This window comes from Phyllobates terribilis, unplaced genomic scaffold (genome assembly GCF_046119375.1).
Source record: "Phyllobates terribilis strain yellow unplaced genomic scaffold, ASM4611937v1 Scaffold_103__1_contigs__length_5881359, whole genome shotgun sequence".
In the NCBI taxonomy this organism is placed as follows: domain Eukaryota; kingdom Metazoa; phylum Chordata; class Amphibia; order Anura; family Dendrobatidae; genus Phyllobates; species Phyllobates terribilis.
The window spans coordinates 5,709,448-5,733,319 of record NW_027362863.1 but is presented as its reverse complement, the minus strand read 5'-3'; positions in this window follow the sequence as shown (position 1 = coordinate 5,733,319).

The window sequence follows — 23,872 nt, the reverse complement described above, 5'->3', positions numbered from 1 at the left end:
CTTTTCCACTTGACCTTTCCGGGCACACCGCGGAGCACAATGCCGTAGCACCGACCATCACTCTCAATAGGTAAACGGTAGCACTCCATCTTGCCACTTTACCTCCTCACCAACAATGGTCCCAACCCACTCTGCCGTGGGTGTGCTCTTACGTTGCTCTGCCCATTCTTGGTGGAGGCCACTTCTGGCTCACCTGCCCGTTTCCTGGGAGTCTCCACCCGTTCTCCCTTGGCTTGCTGCAATGGGCATGGTTTCTTTTTCTTCCACCGTGCCCTTCTTACGCACACGATGGGACGGGTCCTTCTCACTCTTTCGTGTCACTCACGGCCATCTTGCAGTCTCTATCCATTAACCCTATCCTAAAGACTAAACCTATTATTCTCATCTTATCTCCTGTACCGTTGCTAAGCCACTTAACTATATGAACAGTACTTCGCTGTTATAAGTTTTGTCCAAATAGTGTATATACGAGTACTTATATATATCAGTTTATCATAGTGTAAAGCGTTAGAAGTTTCGCACTCCTAATTAGAAGATGTAGTGCATAGAAGGAATATCAATAAGATCCAGAAAGAAAACCTTTGGCACTGTAGATATGACACTTGAGATGCAGAGTAAATTCATTAGTACATTTATTCGCGACCGACATATAGTTTATCATATACTTATCTTTTTTTAAATCTTTAGATATTATTAATAAAGTGTTTAATTGAAAATATAATGAATAAGGTTAATGTCAGATGAAACACATTGATGAAATGATATGTAAAATTAGACTGAGAATGGAGTGGTAATGGTGGACATTAGGACCCTGCGCTCTCATGAGCAGCATAGCTGAGCTCAACGTTCCTTCCAGACACTGGTGGACTAAACGTGCACAGATACCGTATTACGGAGATCTCCCCTCCTTTATCAGTGGCACCAGGAATTTTATGTGACAGTAACTGGAGGTGGCTATGACCACTACGCATGTAGCCTTACAAGGTTGGTTTTATCTCGTCACATCTTGCATTCAGTGACACACTCCTTCCTGCTTTATTGCTGATGTTTAGGAGTACGGGGGCGACTTGCATAGTGACATGCTTCTGTACATGACACGGATGAGATGGTGTTTTGTTCCTACAGATGGCTGTGATCTCACCCGTACTATAGTGATGGAATACATCAGCCGCCCATCAGATGACAGCTGCAGTGATACAGAATGAGGGGATAGCACTTATGTTATCAGACATCAGCCACAACATGTGAGAACCGCTCATATGTTTAAAGGGAACAGACAAGTCCACCATGTACGAGGGTGTGTCTTCAATAACCAATCACAGATCCATGGGCTCCAATCAGAAGGGGTTTTACATCGCAGGCAGTAGTAAAGGGCGCAATGTCCCGCATAGCAGCATTGGTGGTGCCAGACTGCTGTCATTCAGGTGACGCACACTGAAGCCCTGGTTCCTGATCTACAAGCTGCAGGGATATAGCAGAGCACATCCCATTCATAGCATGATGCTATCTGCGAAGGGACAATAGAAGACAACTACAGCACATCTAGCATCTCTGCTCAGCAGCGGGGGTGAGCTCCTGTGTTCTCTCCCTTCTATAGTACTGGTTCAGCACCACAGTGGTTGGCAGCTCTCCTCTGGGCACTACAGTCCTAGATTCAGCACCACAACGGTGGGCAGCTCTGATCTGGGCAGTACTGTCTAGATTCAGCACCACAGCAGTGGACAGCTTTTATATGGGAAGAACTGTCTAGATTCAGCACCACAGCAGTGGACGGCTTGTAACGAGGACGTTATAGTAACATTTGGTTCAATACCACAACGTTGGAGGGCAGTGCCATCCAGATTCAGCACCACGCTAGTGGACAGCTCTGGTGCTTCTGGATACAACAGTTTCAGCACTTCTACCTAGGACAGCTCCAGCATCTTCACCTCTACCTTGAAGGTCCCAGTGCCCGCCAGCCTGTCTATCAGCTGTGCCCGCCTGTCAACCGGCCGTGCTCATCCGCTGTGCCTTTCAGCTTCAGCCATCAGTCCCATGGGAGTCGCCTGCTCTCACAAGGTCGGTCCCAGAGTGGCACCTGGTTCACCTTCCCGGTCCCTCCTTGGTTCACAGAGTCGACTAAGCCGCTGTGTGGCCAGGGTCGGTCCGGGTAGGCACTTAGTTACACCCCTCTGATCCCTCCTTGCATCACAGCACAGAGGTTCCACCACCCGGATTCATAACAGAATACATTTTGTTATATAATAATTTTGTGTTCAAAGATCAATACTACCTACAGAAGAAAGAGATGGCAATGGCCGCGGCTTGGGCCCCATCTTACGCCAATCTCTCCTTGGGATTTTGGGAGTGTAAATACATCCGATTCCAGAACATTGAACATACGTCATTGGGATCAATGATATCTTGGATGAGATTCATAGACGATGTGTTGTTTATTTTGCAGGGCTCCCATGAGGAACTTGAAAAATTCTTAAAATATCTCAATGATAATGCATTGAATATTAAGCTAACCCATCATATTGATCAAAAGAAAATTGATTTTCCGTATTTGGATATTCATGTTGATGACCATGGACAGTTGCATACAAATATTTATCACAAGATTACTAGTGCCAATGCTTTCTTGCATGCCAAATCAGTCGTCTGGCACATGTAATACAGGCAATGCCGTCCGGACAATTTATTAGGGCACATCGTATTTGTGACCAAGACAAAGCTTTTGAAGAATAGGCATGTGATATGACCAGTAGATACTTACAACGTGGTACAAAATGGAAATTGTTCAACAGGCCTACTATCGGGCCAAACACGCCAATAGACAATATCTTCTCATTACTAAAAAGAAAAAGGAATCTGATGGGCATGTTCGATTCATCACGAATTATCATTCGAGGTGGAAGGAAATTACTAATATCATCTCCACATTTTGGCTAATTCTCCAACAGGATCAGACAATACTTCCTTTTCTATCAAATCGTCCATTGATTATGGCTAAACGTAATAAGACACTACGTGATATACTAGTTCATAGTCATCATGTACTTGATACATCTTCATATACACTGCTCAAAAAAATAAAGGGAACACTCAAATAACACATCCTAGATCTGAATGAATGAAATATTCTCATTGAATACTTTGCTCTGTGCAAAGTTGAATGTGCTAACAACAAAATCACACAAACATCATAAATGGAAATCAAACTTATTAACCAATGGAGGCCTGGATTTGGAGTCACCCCCAAAATTAAAGAGGAAAAACACACTACAGGCTGATCCAACTTTGATGTAATGTCCTTAAAACAAGTCAAAATGAGGCTCAGTATTGTGTGTGGCCTCCATGTGCCTGTATGACCTCCCTACAACGTCTGGGCATGCTCCTGATGAGGTTGCAGATGGTCTCCTGTGGCATCTCCTCCCAGACCTGGACTAAAGCATCCGCCAACTCTTGGACAGTCTGTGGTGCAACGTGACGTTGGTGGATGGAGATGTCCCAGATGTACTCAATCGGATTCAGGTTTGGGGAACGGGCGGGCCAGTCCATAGCTTCAATGCCTTCATCTAGCTGGAGCTGCTGACACACTCCAGCCACATGAGGTCTGGCATTGTCCTGCATTAGGAGGAACTCAGGGCCAACCGCACCAGCATATGGTCTCACAAGAGGTCTGAGGATCTCATCTCGGTACCTAATGGCAGTCAGGCTATCTCTGACGAGCACATGGAGGGCTGTGCGGCCCTCCAAAGAAATGCCACCCCACACCATTACTGATCTACTGCCAAACCGGTCATGCTGAAGGATGTTGCAGGCAGCAGATCGCTCTCCACGGCGTCTCCAGACTCTGTCACATCTGTCACATGTGCTCAGTGTGAACCTGCTTTCATCTGTGAAGAGCACAGGGCGCCAGTAGCGACTTTGCCAATCATGGTGTTCTGCGGCAAATGCCAAGCATCCTGCACGGTGTTGGGCTGTGAGCACAACCCCCATCTGTGGACGTCGGGCCCTCATACCACCCTCATGGAGTCGGTTTCTAACCATTTGTGCAGACACATGCACATTTGTGGCCTGCTGGAGGTCATTTTGCAGGGCTCTAGCAGTGCTCCTTCTGTTCCTCCTTGCACAAAGGCGTAGATAGCAGTCCTGCTGCTGGGTTGTTGCCCTCCTACGGCCCCCTCCATGTCTCCTGGTGTACTGGCTTGTCCCCTGGTAGCGCCTCCAGCCTCTGGACACTACACTGACAGACACAGCAAACCTTCTTGCCACAGCTCGCATTGATGTGCCATCCTGGATGAGCTGCACTACCTGAGCAACTTCTGTGGGTTGTAGAGTCCGTCTCATGCTACTACAAGTGTGAAAGCACAACCAACATTCAAAAGTGACGAAAACATCAGCCCAGAAAGCATTGGTACTGAGAAGTGGTCTGCGGTCCCCACCTGCAGAACCACTCCTTTATTGAGGGTGTCTTTATAATTGCCAATCATTTCCATCTATTGTCTATTCCATTTGCACAACAGCATGTGAAATTGATTGTCAATCAGTGTTGCTTCCTAAGTGGACAGTTTGATTTCACAGAAGTTTGATTCACTTGGAGTTATATTCTGTTGCTTAAGTGTTCCCTTTATTTTTTTGAGCAATGTATATTTGGCTCAAAGGGCCCCAAATTGAGCACATGGAAGTGTGGCAACTGCAAAGAGTGCAGATATATTAAAAAAACTGATACCTTTCAGGATTCGATGGGTGAGTTGGCTTACAAGATTTTGTATTTCATTAATTGTAGAACATCTATGGTCATCTATCAAGCCACATGTTTCTGTGGACTCATCTATATTGGTATGACAACTCGGGAGCTTTGGAACACATCAAAAATATTAGGGCAGCGGAGAAAATCTGTCAAGATGAGGTGGGTGCTATTTCTCAACCTAAACCTTTAGCGAGACAGTTTCGGAATTGCTACCCTCATCAATGTCATCTCTTACGTGTCAAAGGGATTGCACGTCTGTATCCTGGGAATAGGAGGGAAAATCTAGCCAAAAAGCTGGCCCAGATTGAACAAATAAATAATAAATAAAAAAGTAAATGGATCACCACTCTAAGAAGTATGACCCCCAGAGGTTTAAATGAACAGTGGGGATTTTCGAGTTTTCTTTAAGTATACACTAGGATTTTTGGTATATTCTCATCTTCAGTGTCTTGTCCTTATTATCAATCGAATCATATAATCAATATATATCATAGTGGATTTGATTGAATAAACATATATACATGTATTGCTGGCTTTATTGTATATATTAATGGTGGTTTATGAGTTAGTGGAGATATAAGTTTATGGGATAGGAGTTATTAGGGTGGGATCAATCTATATGTGCATATTAATTTTTATTATATCTTTCAGATTGGAGGACTGTTTGTATCATCATCGCCCGAACAGCCATACAGTTTCACATGTATTCCATCACTAAGTACAACATCAGATATATAGTTTTTGTATTATTCTCTCTAACATGACCACATCTCTTTTTCACATATATTTTATTATTATATTTTATGCTTTTTTATTTTTCCTATATACAGATATATAACTATCACTCACATACACTTACACATTGAATTAAGGATATTCAATTATCACATGGAGATAGCTTCTAGTATATTCATTCCCCTCTATATATACACAAGGTAATTAGATGTATTCATTTGTATATGTCATATTTTTATGGGTTCATACAAGGACCAACATTTTAATACATACACACATACTTTATTATGGTCGGCTTGTTTCCATCTTTGCTCTGTTTTAACCAGGTTGTGCTTTCGCTGTGTGTTATATTACGCATGCGCTGCATAGGATAATTAAGCAAACTATTCACCTATATCATATACATATAGAGAGTTTATAGTGTGTTTATTCACTTTTACAAATACACATTATATAAGCAATAATATTGTGTATGCACGCATTAACTATATTATATATAGAACTTTTTCTATATTTCATACAATTCTATTTTGGCACGTATAATTATATTTAGACTTTGATGCTGACCCGCACTTTTGCCCTTTTCTAATATGGCTGCAGGGTCGCTGTGCGCCACACTGCGCATGCTCCGGTGTGCTCTCGTACCCGATACTGGGATGTTTTTGTTGAACTGCGACCTTTGGTCGTGTTTCGGTGATGCACATTCGGTCGCAGACGGGACGGCTATCCGGACGCGTGGGACAGTAGAGGCGTCCGATAATATGGCGTCCTTGATTTGTAAGTAACCACAGCTGTAATCACCCTATGAAACATCGCCTCTTCCTCCTCCACCTCACTTCCTAATGAATCGGTAGCGAAACGTGCGTTGAAGCATGTGGAAGGGGTGATGATGTGCCTTTGGACAGTACGTAATAATATGCACAAATGTAACTTTTTATGAACTTATTTCTGTATTCTTTTTTGCATTATGACATTTGATATTGCATGGTGATCACTTTTACTGTTTATCCTATGATTTGGATAGGCATAGTTCCATACATATATAAATTTTCCTTTTTGCTTAAATAATTTAAATACATTTGGATATGCACATTTATATATATATATATATAACATGCACAATGCACTTTTTGGATAAAATTCATTTTATAAATAGCAGATTTTTGTGCATTAACAGTGGAATTATGTTTGGATATGTACAGACATAATACCGTATTGTTTGGACTATGAGACGCACCTGTCCATAGCACGCACCGGGGTTTTAGAGGAGGAAAATTGAAAAAAAAATGTGGTCATGATGCACTGTTAAGGGGGAGAGCGTCTGCTGCTGACACTGTTATAGGGGTAATGTCCCCCAATTCTGTTAATATCACCCATCCTTGTATATATGCCCCCCCTTCCTATTATAAGTGGCCCCACACCCATCCTGGCAAGCATGGCATCCCAATCCAACATCCTGGTATGCATATCACCCCTTTCCCCCCTCCTGGTATGCATGGCACTCCAATTCCCCATTCTGGTATGCATGGAACCTTCAACCCCATCCTGGTATGCATGGCACCCCTCATCCCTATCCTGGTATGCATGGCACCCCTCATCCCCATCCGGGTATGCATGGCACAGCAATCCCCATCCTGGTATGCATGGCACCCCTCATCCCCATCCTGGTATGCATGGCATCCCTCATCCCCGTCCTGGTATGCATGGCACCCCTCATCCCTGTCCTGGTATGCATGGCGCCCCTAATCCCTATCCTGCTATGCATGGCACCCCTAATCCCTATCCTGGTATGCATGGCACCCCTCATCCTTATCCTGGCATGTATGGCCCCTCATCCTTATCCTGGTATGTATGGCCCCCTCATCTTTATCCTGTTATGTCTGCCCCCCTCAGCGTTATCCTGGTATGCATGGCACCCCTCATCCTTACCCTTGTATGTATGGCCCCCTCATCCTTATCCTAGTATGCATGGTCCCCCTAATCCCCACCAGGCTGCACATAAAAAAATAAACACTCCTACTCACCTTTCTTCTCTCCTCCAGTGCAGCGTCCTGTATGCCCTCACTGATCTCTCCATGTGAGCCGCGCATGACATCACTGCCATGCACGGCTCACAAGGAGAGAGATCAGCTGCCGGAAGTCACTGCTCCCCACACCGGGACTGTGTGCGCGGGGAGCAGTGACTTCATGCTCCTTAATATCCGCCACACAGCGTAGCCGCAGCACGGCTCCTGCTGCTGCCGGGCTATTGCGTGTGCCAGCTTATTAAAGGACATGAATATTCACCCCTCCCCACACCCATGGGCATGGAGAGAGGTTTAATATTTATGCCCTTTTACAGCGGGCGAAGGCGATTCCAGCAACAGCAGGAGCCGCGCTGCGGCTACACTGTGTGCCACTATTAAGGAGCATGAATATTTAGTGCTCCCCACGCCCCATGGGGGTGAGGAGCAATGAATATTCATCTTCTTTAGCAGCGGGGACAGTGTAGGCTACAGCGGGAGGCAGCTGCCTCCTGTGCCCCGCTCCTCCGCCGCTACCACTCCCCCGTACCCCACACAATGTATATACAGTACAGACCAAAAGTTTGGACATACCTTCTCATATAAAGATTTTTCTGTATTTTCATGACTATGAAAATTGTACATTCACACTGAAGGCATAAAAACTATGAATTAACACATGTGGAATTATATAGTTAACAAAAAAGTGTGAAACAACTGAACATATGTCTTATATTCTAGGTTCTTCAAAGTAGCCACCTTTTGCTTTGATGACTGCTTTGCACACTCTTGGCATTCTCTTGATGCGCTTCAAGTGGTAGTCACCGGAAATGGTTTTCACTTCACAGGTGTGCCCTGTCAGGTTTAATAAGAGGGATTTCTTGCCTTATAAATGGGGTTGGGACCATCAGTTGTGTTGTGCAGAAGTCTGGTGGATACACAGCTGATAGTCCTACACTGTTAGAATTTGTATTATGGCAAGAAAAAAGCAGCTAAGTAAAGAAAAACGAGTGGCCATCATTACTTTAAGAAATGAAGGTCAGTCAGTCCGAAAAATTGGGAAAACTTTGAAAGTGTCCCCAAGTGCAGTTGCAAAAACCATCAAGCGCTACAAAGAAACTGGCTCACATGAGGACCGCCCCAGGATAGGAAGACCAAGAGTCTCCTCCGCTTCTGAGGCTAAGTTTATCTGAGTCACCAGCCTCAGAAATCGCAGGTTAACAGCAGCTCAGGTTAGAGAACAGGTCAATGCCACACAGAGTTCTAGCAGCAGACACATCTCTTCAACAACTGTTAAGAGGAGACTTTGTGCAGCAGGCCTTCATGGTAAAATAGCTGCTAGGAAACCACTGCTAAGGACAGGCAACAAGCAGAAGAGACTTGTTTGGGTTAAAGAGCACAAGGAATGGACATTAGACCAGTGGAAATCTGTGCTTTGGTCTGATGAGTCCAAATTTGAGATCTTTGGTTCCAACCACCGTGTCTTTGTGCAATGCAGAAAAGGTGAACAGATGGACTCTACATGCCTGGTTCCCACCGTGAAGCATGGAGGAGGAGGTGTGATGGTGTGGGGGTGCTTTGCTGGTGACACTGTTGGGGATTTATTCAAAATTGAAGGCATACTGAACCAGCATGGCTATCACAGCATCTTGCAGCGGCATGTTATTCCATCCGGTTTGCGTTTAGTTGGACCATCATTTACTTTTCAACAGGACAATGACCCCAAACACACCTCCAGGCTGTGTAAGGGCTATTTGACCAAGAAAAAGAGTGATGGGGTGCTATGCGAGATGACCTGGCCTCCACAGTCACCAGACCTGAATCCAATCGAGATGGTTTGGGGTGAGCTGGACCGCAGAGTGAAGGCAAAGGGGCCAACAAGTGCTAAGCATCTCTGGGAACTCCTTCAAGATTGTTGGAAGACTATTTCCAGTGACTACCTCTTGAAGCTCATCAAGAGAATGCCAAGAGTGTGCAAAGCAGTCATCAAAGCAAAAGGTGGCTACTTTGAAGAACCTAGAATATAAGACATATTTTCAGGTGTTTCACACTTTTTTGTTAAGTATATAATTCCACATGTGTTAATTCATAGTTTTGATGCCTTCAGTGTCAAGAAAATACAGAAAAATCTATAAATGAGAAGGTGTGTCCAAACTTTTGGTCTGTATTGTATATACCCCCCAACAGTTGGACTCTAAGACGCACCCCCTTTTATGCCCATAGCAGCCAGAGATGCAGATGTGTTATGTGCAGCATGAGACGGGGCATTATCATGCATGAAAATGATCTTGCTGCGGAATACATGGTTCTTCTTCTTGAACCATGGAAGGAAGTGCTGTTTGAGAAACTCAACATACATTATGGAGTTCATCTTTACCCCTTCAGGGATCCTAAAAGGGCCGACAATCTCTCTCCCCATGATTCCAGCCCAAAACATTACTCCACCTCCAGCCGTGTTTGCATGGGGTGTCCATCAACCAGCCATCCTCCACTCCATCCATCTGGACCATCGAGATCATTTCATGCATGATAATGCACCGTCTCATGCTGCACATAACACATCTGCATCTCTGGCTGCTATGGGCATAAAAGGGGACAAACTTATGGTGTGGCAGCCATGCTCCCCTGACCTCAACCCCATTGAGAACCTCTGGAGCATCATCAAAAGGAGTGTCTATGATGGCAGGAGGCAGTTCACATCTAAGCAACAGCTCTGGGAGGGTATTCTGTCCTCGTGCAAAACAATTAAAGCAGAAACCATCCAAAACCTGAGAAATTCAATGGACGAGAGAGTTCAGAAGCTCATTTCGAACAAGGGGTCCTATGTGCAAATGTAACATCACCTAGAATAAAGTTTTGAGTTGAAAACTGTTTGATTTCAGTTTGTAATAACCTGCTAATGCTTATAATTTCAAAAATGACCATTTTTTTGTTCTTTATTAAAATTAAAAGGTTGAAAACTCTGCTTTGCATAATAATTTGGAACATGCATTTTGAGTGCAGTTTGAGTGTTTTATTTTTTAAAAATATACTGTTATCATAGGCAGTTTGTACAAAAACCTTTCAATTGTACTCTAATAGTTATTTGACTGGAAAATTACAATGACTGCAATTCATATTGGTAATTTGGGAAAATCTGAGAAAATATTATTTGCATAATAATTTGGAACACAGTGTAAACTTGATTATGATGTAATGTATAATAAAATTCTATGCAATTTATCATATATTGACCTTTTTGAATTGGTATTCCCTGTATGTAGCATGGAGTGCACACTCATCTCCTTCGCCCTGTAACATAATTTTATTCCTTTCCACCCTTTTCTTTCCCCTCCACATAATTTTTTATAACACGTATAACATGTTTTGTGTTTTTAATCGATTTAATAAAGAGATACATATTTTACAATATACTCTTGTTGCCTAATTTATAGATATAATTTTCTAGGTTTATATTATCATATTAGCCCTAATCTATTGCTCACTGTTGTTTCCAGGGACTTATAGGGACTTTGAGGGATAGACGACTTGTGAGTGGGGGCGCCATTGTCGTACTATATTTAGGGTGCCAACCCCTGCAGTCAGGAATGATCATCATAGGGGACAATAGGAGCAGACTAATTCTGCACATTCATTATTTTTCACTTTGATCTTCAGATTATTTCTTTGTATAGATAATTTTAATTATCTTTAATAAAGGTTGCATGTTAAGGGTTTTTTATGCAAATTATATGGTTATACCCTTTGTTTGATATGCTGTTAGTTGGTTAAAAAAATGTAAAAAACTAAAAAGTTCAAATCACCCCTCTTTGCCCCATTGAAAGTAAAGATATTAAAAAAAAATACACATATGTGGTATCGTTTTTTTAGTCCCTGCAGTTCCACAAAAATTAGACCACAGACAAAATAAAGTATAAATGTTGAGTGCCCAAGAACAATTGTGCCAAAGAGAAATGGCACGTTACAACGATATATAGATGAAATATATTTATGAATTAAAATAAATAATAATGAAAGTCAAAAAATGGGCAAAGGGTACCCAAACAAAGGTGGCACTTGGGGTAAGTATATGCATAATTGTTATTCCATTGATAGGGCAGTAGAATGAATATGCTCATTAGTGGTAAAATACCACAACTATATAATCAAACATAGGGTATGTACATAAGTAGGAATATGGGAAGTATATATAGTTTAAATAGCAGCAAAAAGTACTTTATGTACAACCCTAAAAATTTGGGGGGCCAAACTTCAGAATTTTTTCACCACTAAAATAATTAAAAACTGGACATGTTGGGTATTGCCGTAATCGTATTGATGAGGAGAATAATATTGCAAGGTCATTTTTACTACAATATGTAAACACAATTCCCATAAAACAATGTCATATTGCATTTCTTTTCCACAATTTCACTGCACTTGGAATTGTTTCCCTTTTTCCAGTACACTAGTGGTGAAATGAATGGTGTCATTCAAAAGTAAAACTCGTCCCGCAAAAAAATAAGCCCTCAGATGTCTATGTGGACAAAAAAATTGTTATGGCTCTGGGAAGAAGGGGGTGAAAAAATAGAAACACAAAAGCGGAAATTAGCTGTGGCGTGAAGGGGTTAAGTCTGCACCAAATCTGCAAGTCACAAATAAGCAACGTGTGAATGAGACTTCAGGATTCTCATTCACTTTGCTGGCATCTGGAAATCCTTCAGGTTTTGTGACAAATCTGCACTGAAAAAAAAAGCAGCATAAAGCATCGTGTGCACACAGCCTTACAGTAGGAGTGTCTATTTACCCATAACAACCAATCAGAAATCAGCTTTCATTTTACCAAAGCAGGTTGAGAAATGAAAGCTGAGCTCTGGTTGGTTGCTATGGACAACAAAGACAATGTAATGAACAGTTTTGATAAATAATGATGCTCTGAGACTCCACATTATACATCAGGGGACAGCAGCTCCATGTCACCGATCTATCACTGCTGTCAGGAGATGGGATCAAGAACAATTGATAAGAATCTAGCAATATGGGTGATGTGCTCCGCATTACAGGAACCATATAGGAGAAGAGCTCAATATGGCGGATAACGCAGACATGGCACATCTGCTACAGCAGGTACACAAGGCAGACACAAGGATTTCTAATTGTACGGCGTACGGTGCTGAGAAGCAACTGCAATACTCATGAAATAAACCTAAAAAGAGACGGACAATCCTTTACAAGTATCACTAGGATTATTATTATTCTTTATTATTATGGCGCCATTTATTCCCTGTCGCTTTACATGTGAGAAGGTGTATACATAGTAAAGACAAGTACAATAATCATGAACAATACAAGTTAGCGACTGGTCCAGGAGGAGAGAGGACCCTACCCGCGAGGGCCACAGTCTACAAAGGGATGGGTGAGGATACAGTAGGTGAGGGTAGAGCCTGTCATGCAGCGATGTGGTGGAGCGGTGGTTACTGCAGGTTGTAGGCTTGTCGGAAGAGGTCGGTCTTCATGTTCCTTCTGAAGGTTTCCACAGTAGGCGAGAGTCTGATGTGATGAGGTAGAGCTTTCCAGAGTAGGGGGGATGCACTGGAGACATCTTGTATGCGATTGTGGGAAGAGGCAATAAGAGGGGAGTAGAGAAGGAGATTGCAACATTCCAACATTTGCACAAATTTGGCAACTTTTTGGGACCGTTTTCTGCAGAAAGTCATTTAAGGGGTTGTCCACTACATGTCAACCCCTTCTGGAATGCTACAGTGCCCCAAATAAAGTAAAAACACTTCATATTTACCTCACTGCCAACATCGTTGGAATGGCGCTATTCCAGGAGGTATGTGTTTTTTATTTTATTTGAGGCACTGCAGCACTTAAAGGTACTATGTCACCAAGGGTTTGAAACCTAATCTGAGATATAATATATATAGAGATATAGATATATAATATACAGAGATAAATGTTTCACTCATTGGGATGCTTGCTGTAGTTTTGATAAAATCACAGTTTTATCAGCAGGAGATTATCACTACTGCTGCCAGGTAGTTATCTATATTCATGAGCTCTGTATAACCCCACCCCCACCACTGATTGGGAGTTTTCTGACTATGCACAGGGTACACACACAGAAAGCTGCCAATCAGTGTTGTTAGCTGGGTTATACAGAGCTCAGCATTCAGAGAACTGGTAAATTTGTAGCAGAGAAAACTGTGATTTTGTCAAAATTATACCATGCAATCCAATGAATAGTACATGCTTGGTAGAAGGGTCTCTGCCCCTATATCATGCTGCTCTCATATAGGGTACCATAAAACTGCTGCCAGATTCCCTTTGAAAAGGTGTCAGCATTTTCCATGTCTTGTGGTAAATTTCGGCAGAACTGAACCTGGACATTACAAAATGAGAAGAACATTTCACCATGATTTTGGAACAGATAACTCTGACCACTTTGTATTGGTAAACTGCCTATAACAACTATAATCATCTGCTCAAATATAAAACTGTTTTTTGTAATTTTTTATTATAAAGGTAGATTTGGAATCATTTTGGTGACTATATCCCTGGATTACATGTGGAGGTATAAAACATGCACAATAACGTTCCCTATAATTACTAGTTACATTTCTCTTTTTACCTGAGCCTCCCACGTCTTCTTTCTTCTGGCTATTGGCCTGGATTGATGGTGTCTTTCCTTCCTCTGCACAGTCCAGGCTGATTCTTCTGTTCTTCGGTAATTTTCTCTGGACAATGATGTCTTCATCTGCTTGCGCCATCTCTGGGGTGGGAGACATCTTCCGTCCTGAGTCTGGTTTCTTCCTCTTTTTTCCCTTCCTTTGGGGCTTTTTGATAGAAGGCTTCTCATCAGCCGATGAGCCCAAATGTCTTCTGTTCTTCAATCCTTCACTCTGGGCAATGACGTCCTCATCCACTCGCTCCATCTCTGGGGTGGGAGACATCTTTCGTCCCGAGTCTTTTTTTTCACCCTTTCTTCCTCTCCATTTGGATTTTTTGATTGAAGACTCCTCATCAGCCTATGAGTCCAAGTGTCTTCTTTTTCTCTCTCTCTTCTTCCCTACAATCTCCTCTTTTTCAATATCATAGATTTGCTCACAGTCCGCAGACAACTTCTTCACTATGACCAGTCAACTCCAACTGTCACTTTCCTCAACTGTCAACTGAGCGCACAGGCACCTGGATGGAACTGGTCATGTGATCAGTAACTGACCAATAAGATTCCAAGGTATATGCTACAGTATAAGTATGGGAATCTATCAGTTTGATATAAGGGTTGTAATAAAATTAAATCTGTTTTTGTTCTACTGTTTTTAGTTAGTTGAAACTTTATCTTTTCCATTTCTATCACTTCAGTATTATCTCACAGATAATTTTAGGATTTTAGGGCCCATTTTAACAATATGCTGTATTATTTATCCACATCAATGAACTACATACCTGACCATTGTACTTATTGAGAAACAGTTGAGATCTCTATATTATTTGCATCAAGTGGCTACAAACAAAGCAAACAAGATGAATTTCTCATCCACTGCTGTACTCAGCATAAGCAGCGGCTGAAATGACAAATGTTTGTTTTGATTGCTGTCTATGCAGAGCGCAGAAGTCTATGACAAACTCATTTTGACTTCAGTGCTATGTATAAGCAGTGACCAAGATGACAGAAAATGAGCAATACATTATTGAAGGTAGCTCTACTCATGTGCAGTGCATATAAGCAGTGTTCATTCATTCTCTACTCATTTTCTGTTGTCCCAGTCTCTGTCTACGTAGAGGGAACCACTTGAGATGAGTTTGCCATAGGCTGTTGTGCTCTGCTTAGGCACAGACTTATATGAGAAAGCTCACTTCATTATACTAAGCTTTGTAATTTCCATCTTTGCTTATGTAGACCAGCAGCCACTGGCAAACTCATCTCCCCTTCTGCGTTCTGCATAAATAGCGTTGGGTGGGCATTCGCTTTGCTACTCAACACGGTCTTCATTTATTACATAGAGCTGCTTTTATAGTTTTACATTTTTACTAACCCGAACTAGTGTTACAAGCAGGTCAAGAGACTGGTTTAGGATTAAGCTAATGGTTAGGGCTAGGAATAGGGCTAAGGTAATAACATTTTTCTATAAAAAATGTATTAAGAAAATAGAAAGCATACAAATAAAATAATGTATTGCGTTTTATATTTTGAAAAAAATTCGAGAGATGACTTCAGCAAAAAACAGAAAAAAAATTAATAAATGAAATTGCAAAGTATAATTACATCAGTATTTTCCTTAAATTACAATACACGTGCAATACTGGGCTTTTGGAAAGGACTCACGGAGTGCTATTGGTTCACGGGTTAGGGGGCATATACTTGTCTTGTCCTGGGTGCTCACAACCCATGCTGTGACAGTGTGCTATCAGCAGAGTGCACAGCAACCAGCAAGTTTTTTAATTTACTTTTTTTTTCTGCATTTTTTCATCTGTAGCCTAAAAGACAACAGGTAAATATTAAATGCACTACAAACATCAGGCTTTTTTATTGTGTGATAGCTCACTGTAGGTGTGTTTTTGAACAAGCCCTAATGAGTATGAGTATGCATATGATGATATGGTGAGTATGTGTTATTGTTTTTTTCATGTATATGGTATATTTGTATGTATATTGGGGGCTATTTGGGACTCACACATGGAGGCTATGTGGGGTTCACACTGTATATATGGAGGCTATGTAGGGCTCACACTGTATAGATGGAGGCTATGTGGGGCTCACACTGTATATATGAAGGTTATGTGGGGCTCATACTTTATATAGGAGCCCATGTGGAGGCTCATACTGTATATAGGGGGCTATGTTGGGGCTCAATCTGTATATACAGAGGCTATGTGGGGCTCATGCTATATATAGGAAGCTATGTGGGGGCACATACTAGATTAGGAGGCTATGTGAGGGCTCATACTGAATGTAGGAGGTTATGTGGGGGTTCATAGTGTATGTAGGAGGCTATGTGGGGGCTTATACTGTGTATAGGAGGCTATGTGAAGGCTCATCTTGTATATAAGAGGCTCCTTGGTGCTCACACTATATACAGGGAGGCTATGTGGGGGCTCCTGCTGTATATACAGAGGCTATGTGGTGCTCATGTGGTATATAGTGTAGCGTCGGCGTCCCTGCCTTCTGCTAGGCAGGGACGCTGTTCCCCTCACCTCTCCGCTCCGTGCCCGGCGTCTTCCTCCCGCTCTGCTGGCAGCGCACGCTCCTTCCCGGCCACTGTGCTTAGGGCGCGCGCGCTCCCCCTCTCTTAAAGGGGCCGCGCGTGCCGTCCTAAGGAGTCCCCGGCCAATGGCCGGAGGATCTCTCCATATATAAGGCACCTCCTCCAAAATGGAGGTGCCCGAGCAATGTTGTTGCAAAGCCTTCACTCTGCTTCAGCCCTCAGGTCTCGTTACCAGTTACCTGCCAGTCACCTGCCAGATTCCAGCTTGTTACCTGCCAGTCACCTGCCAGATTCCTGCCTGTTACCTGCCAGTCACCTGCCAGATTCCTGCTCGATACCTGCCTGATATCCGCTTACCTGCTTGCAAGCCTGCGGTCCGACGGTCTGCCTTCCGACACCTGTCAGTCTGTCTATGGACCAGCCTGCCCGCTCACCTGGGAGTGCTCACCTGCTTCCTGCCTGCTAGCCTACCTGGAGGCTCTGCCGTCACTTGCCGTGACCTCCTGCCAGTCCAGAGACTCTTGCCCGCTCACCTGGGAGCGCTCACATGCTACCTGCCTGCTAGCCTACCTGGAGGCTCTGCCGTCACTTGCTGTGACCACCTGCCCGTCCAGAGACTCTTGCCCGCTCACCTGGGAGCGCTCACCTGCTACCTGCCTGCTAGCCTACCTGGAGGCTCTGCCGTCACTTGCTGTGACCACCTGCCTGTCCAGAGACTCTTGCCCGCTCACCTGGGAGTGCTCACCTGCTATCTGCCTGCTAGCCTACCTGGAGGCTCTGCCGTCACTTGCCATGACCACCTGCCCGTCCGGAGACTCTTGCCCGCTCACCTGTGAGCGTCCACCTGCTACCTGTCTGCTAGTCTACCCAGAGACTGTCCCTGTCACTTGCCGTGACTACCTGCCCTTCTACCCAGAGACTGTCCCTGTCACTTGCTGTGACTACCTGCCCTTCTACCCAGAGACTGTCCCTGTCACTTGCCGTGACTACCTGCCCTTCTACCCAGAGACTGTCCCTGTCACTTGCCGTGACTACCTGCCCGTCTTCCCTGGGAGCCACCCGCTTCCTTACAAGGACCGCCCCCTTGTATAGTTGCTCAGAGGTTCCGCCTCCCAGACCCATTACAGTTTGCTCGGGCCATGGAACCCGGTGGCACCCAAGCTCCCTCGCTCTCGGACCTATGTCATGAACTTTCCCGTCAGAGGTCCCAACAGGAGTCCATCCTGAGTCACCTGCGTGGAGTTAACTCTCGCCTGGACACTCTGACTGCTCCACCAGCAACCACCGCTAGTGTCATGACTCGCAACCCGGCAGCGCCGCTGCGCACCAATACAATGGTATCCTGCCCCGGACCCCGGCTTTCTGCACCTCCTCGCTTCGGAGGCGATCCCGCTCAAGCCCGGGGCTTCATAAACCAGTGCACCCTGCACTTTGAACTCCTGTCCCACCAGTTTATCTCTGACCGGGCCAAAGTAGCCTTCATTATGTCCCATCTCACAGGGGAGGCACTGGCTTGGCTAAATCCTCTATGGGAAAGAGGAGACCTCCTGGTGTCCGACCTGCCAGCCTTTCTCACGGCTTTCCGGAAAGTCTTCGACGAACCCGGACGGAAGACCTCATCCGCATCATCTCTGCTACGCATCCATCAAGGAAATATCACAGTGGGCCAATATGCCATACGGTTCCGTACCCTTGCTTCGGAGCTGGCCTGGGATAACGACGCCCTGGTGTCTGTCTTTTGGGAGGGTCTGTCCGGCCGTATTAAAGATGAACTCGCCGATCGGGACATTCCTACCACTCTCGACGACTTAATAACTCTTGCCACCCGGATTGACATCCGGTTCCAGGAGCGCGCCAAAGAGGTCACCCGTGAGAGGAGGTTTCCACGTCTAGCTCCTACCTTTCAGAAACCCGTCTCTTCTCCCGCTTCTTCCCAGGTGCACTCACCCGAACCTATGCAGGTCGACCAGACCAAGATGGTCAAAACCCGTCTAGAGTTACGCCGAGCTGAGGGGAGCTGCTTCTACTGTGGCAGTAAGGAACACCGGATCCGTACCTGCCCGGAGAGGTCGGGAAACGCCTGTGTCTAGGATCGCTCAGAGAGGTCGTCCTAGACAAGAATAAACCCTCTCCATCTCTGCTGCTGTCGGTCTCTATCATCTGCGGGGAGAACCGTTATTTTGAACTAGCCCAACTTGACTCTGGAGCTGCCGGGAATCTCATCTCTCAGTCCCTGGTAGAAAAATACCGCATTCCCACCAAACCTCTGGCTGTACCCTTATCTGTCGCTGCCGTGGATGGGGGCCTCTTACCACATCCCATCCAACTCATCACCGAATTCATTACTCTGCAGGTGGGAATGCTGCACTCTGAGAGCATCTTCTTTCATGTTCTGCCTGGACTCTCTCATGCCCTCTTGTTAGGCCTACCTTGGCTTCAGAGACATGCACCCGTGCTTGATTGGCAGACCGGAGAAGTCCTTCGCTGGGGACAGGATTGCCATAAGACTTGTTTAGTTCCCGTCCATCCTGTCTGTCCTTCTCCTACCCCAGCTAATCTACCTGGACTTCCGATTCCTTATTGGTCTTATGCGGACGTCTTTAATAAAAAGGAGGCAGAGACATTACCCCCTCATAGACCATACGACTGCCCAATCGACCTGTTACCCGGCACTACTCCTCCCCGTGGGCGTATTTACCCGTTGTCCGCTGCTGAGACCCGGTCTATGTCTGAATATATTGAGGAGAATCTGGCCCGGGGATTTATCCGGAAATCTACCTCCCCGGCGGGAGCAGGCTTCTTCTTCGTTAAAAAGAAGGACGGCTTTCTCCGTCCCTGTATAGACAATAGAGGCCTTAACCAGATCACGGTGAAGAATAAATACCCCCTTCCGCTCATTCCGGAATTATTTGACCGTCTGAGGGGGGCTAGAATCTTCACCAAGCTGGACCTCCGTGGGGCCTATAACCTGGTCCGTATCCGTCAGGGGGATGAATGGAAGACGGCATTCAACACCCGGGACGGCCACTATGAATATCTGGTAATGCCCTTTGGTCTCTGTAACGCTCTCGCCGTCTTTCAAGAGTTGGTCAATGACATCTTCCGGGACCTTCTCTACTCCTGCGTAGTGGTGTACCTGGACGACATCTTGGTCTTCTCTCCGGATCTCCAGACTCACCGGAGGGATGTTCGTCAGGTTCTGCTCAGGCTCAGGCAGAACCACCTCTACGCTAAATATGAGAAGTGCCTCTTTGAGCAGACCTCGTTTCCGTTTTTGGGCTACATAATTTCTCAGACCGGCCTACGAATGGATCCTGAGAAACTGTCTGCCATCGAGAAGTGGCCTCGACCAGAGGGGTTGAAGGCTATTCAGCGGTTCCTGGGCTTCGCCAACTACTACCGCCTCTTTATACCGCACTTCTCTTCTCGGAGTGCCCCTGTCTCTGCGCTCACCCGTAAGGGCACTAATCCCAGAGAATGGCCGCCCGAAGCAGAGGAAGCCTTTCTTTCCTTAAAACAGGCTTTCTCTTCCGCCCCGGTGCTGCATCGCCCGGACGGCAATAAGCAATTCTTCCTGGAAGTTGACGCCTCCTCCTCTGGAGCCGGAGCGGTACTTACCCAAAAATTGTCTTCCGGGAGAATGGTAACTTGCGGCTTCTTCTCCAAACTCTTCTCCTCTTCTGAGCTCAACTATTCTATAGGAGACCGAGAGTTATTGGCCATTAAGCTGGCATTGGAGGAGTGGCGTTACCTGCTCGAGGGGGCTCTTCACCCGGTAATAATTTATATGGACCACAAGAACTTGGCTTACCTCCAGAGTGCCCAGAGACTTAACCCGCGCCAAGCCCGGTGGTCCTTGTTTTTTGCTCGCTTTGATTTTGTTCTTCATTTTCGCCCGGCAGACAAAAACATCAAAGCTGACGCCTTGTCCCGATCCTTCCTGGTGTCTGATCTTGAGGAGGAACCTAAACACATCATCGATCCCGCCAGAGTAATGCAGGTGGCCCCCGTGAGTCTAAATCGTCTCCCTCCCGGTAAGACGTTCGTAACGGTACCTGATCGGGAGAAGATCCTACACTGGGGGTCACTTGTCTAAGCTAGCTGGCCACGCCGGTCAGAAAAAGACCCTCCAGCTTATCACCTGGCACTACTGGTGGCCTACCCTGCACAAGGACGTAATAGACTTTGTTTCTGCCTGTGTGTCCTGCGCCCGCAACAAGGTTCCGAGACACTTGCCAGCCGGTCGCCTCCTTCCTCTTTCAGTACCTGCTGCCCCCTGGCAGCATATAGCTATGGACTTCATAACAGATCTCCCTGTCTCTGCCGGTTGTACGGTCATTTGGGTGGTCGCTGACCGCTTTTCCAAAATGGCTCATTTCATTCCCCTGCCAGGCCTCCCGTCTGCACCCAAGCTGGCTAAAGACTTTATCCGCCACATCTTCCGTCTTCATGGCCTGCCCCTCCACATCGTGTCGGATCGTGGGGTTCAGTTCACCTCACGCTTCTGGAGAGCCACATGTAAGCTGCTAGACGTCACCCTGGACTTCTCCTCCGCATACCACCCACAGTCCAATGGTCAAGTGGAGCGGATCAATCAGATCCTGACCAGTTACCTCCGGCACTTCGTTAATGCCCACCATTCAGACTGGGTGGATCTCCTGCCATGGGCCGAATTCTCTAACAATAATCACGAGAGCGAATCTTCCTCCAAATCCCCGTTTTTTGTAGTCTTCAGTCAGCATCCTCGGATCCCATTTCCCGTCTCCACCTCGGTGGACAATCCGGCTGCGGAATCTCTCGTTAGCAAATTTTCCTCCATTTGGGAGAGTACCCGATCCGCACTCCTTCAGTCGTCCGAGCGGATGAAAAAACACGCTGACAAAAAACGCCTGGATCCTCCACAATTCCGTCCTGGAGATAAAGTCTGGCTCTCGTCCAAGTATGTCCGGCTCAAGGTTCCTTCCTACAAGTTAGGGCCTCGGTTCATCGGCCCTCTGGAGGTTATCAAACAGATCAACCCGGTGGCCTATAAATTGAATCTCCCGGCCAACTTGCGGATCCCTAATTCCTTCCATGTATCTCTCCTCAAACCCGTGGTACTTAACTCTTTTTCCAAGTCTACAGGTACGCCTCCTGCTCCGGTTTCCGCTGAAAACGAGTTTGAGGTAGAGAACATTCTGGCCACCAAAAGGGTAAGAGGAAAGACCTTTTTTCTAGTAGATTGGAAGGGGTTTGGTCCTGAGGAGAGAACGTGGGAGCCCCGGGAGAACATCCATGCCCCTCTCATCCTTGGTAAATTTCTGTCTGGCCTAAAAAAGGGGGGGCCTAAAGGGGGGGGTACTGTAGCGTCGGCGTCCCTGCCTTCTGCTAGGCAGGGACGCTGTTCCCCTCACCTCTCCGCTCCGTGCCCGGCGTCTTCCTCCCGCTCTGCTGGCAGCGCACGCTCCTTCCCGGCCACTGTGCTTAGGGCGCGCGCGCTCCCACTCTCTTAAAGGGGCCGCGCGCGCCGTCCTAAGGAGTCACTGGCCAATGGCCGGAGGATCTCTCCATATATAAGGCACCTCCTCCAAAATGGAGGTGCCCGAGCAATGTTGTTGCAAAGCCTTCACTCTGCTTCAGCCCTCAGATCCCGTTACCAGTTACCTGCCAGTCACCTGCCAGATTCCTGCTTGTTACCTGCCAGTCACCTGCCAGATTCCTGCCTGTTACCTGCCAGATTTCTGCTCGATACCTGCCTGATATCCGCTTACCTGCTTGCAAGCCTGCGGTCCGACGGTCTGCCTTCCGACACCTGTCAGTCTGTCTATGGACCAGCCTGCCCGCTCACCTGGGAGCGCTCACCTGCTTCCTGCCTGCTAGCCTACCTGGAGGCTCTGCCGTCACTTGCCGTGACCTCCTGCCAGTCCAGAGACTCTTGCCCGCTCACCTGGGAGCGCTCACCTGCTACCTGCCTGCTAGCCTACCTGGAGGCTCTGCCGTCACTTGCTGTGACCACCTACCTGTCCAGAGACTCTTGCCCGCTCACCTGGGAGCGCTCACCTGCTACCTGCCTGCTAGCCTACCTGGAGGCTCTGCCGTCACTTGCCGTGACCACCTGCCTGTCCAGAGACTCTTGCCCGCTCACCTGGGAGCGCTCACCTGCTACCTGCCTGCTAGCCTACCTGGAGGCTCTGCCGTCACTTGCCGAGACCACCTGCCCGTCCAGAGACTCTTGCCCGCTCACCTGGGAGCGTCCACCTACTACCTGTCTGCTAGTCTACCCAGAGACTGTCCCTGTCACTTGCTGTGACTACCTGCCCTTCTACCCAGAGACTGTCCCTGTCACTTGCTGTGACTACCTGCCCTTCTACCCAGAGACTGTCCCTGTCACTTGCCGTGACTACCTGCCCTTCTACCCAGAGACTGTCCCTGTCACTTGCCGTGACTACCTGCCCGTCTTCCCTGGGAGCCACCCGCTTCCTTACAAGGACCGCCGCCTTGTATAGTTGCTCAGAGGTTCCGCCTCCCAGACCCGTTACATATAGGAGGCTATGGGGGGCTTATGCTGTATATATGAGGCTATTTGGGGCTCATACTGTAAATAGGAGGCTATGTGAGGGCTCATATTGTTTATAGAGAGGCTATATGGGGCTCATACTGTATATATGGAGGCTGTGTGGGGGTTCGTACTGTATATGGGAGGTTATGTGGGGACTCATACTGAATGTGGGAGGCTATTTGGGGGCTCAGACTGAATGTAGGAGGCTATGTGGGGGTTCATACTGTATATAGGAGGCTATATGGGGGCTCATACTGTATATAGGAGGCTATGTGAGGGCTCATATTGTTTATAGAGAGGCTATATGGGGCTCATACTATATATAGGGGGCTATGCTGGAGCTCATATTGTATATAGGAGATAACTGGGGCTCATACTATATAGGGTGGTCCAAAAGTAGGTGCACAGAAAGTGTAATAAGGTTATGAAGGGGGAGGTTTATCAAACATGGTGTAAAGTGAAACTGCCTCAGTTGCCCTTAGCATCCAATCAGATTCCACTTTTCATTCCTCACAGACAAAGTTTATAGTCGAAAACCAAAAACCTTTCAGTGATTTGAAAAATTACATAAGACATCCATTTCAAGAAATTAATACCCAAAGAGACTTGTGCAAAAAAAGTTTGTCGAAGCGTAAGAGGCAGACTTCAAAGCTGTGCAAATTGTAAT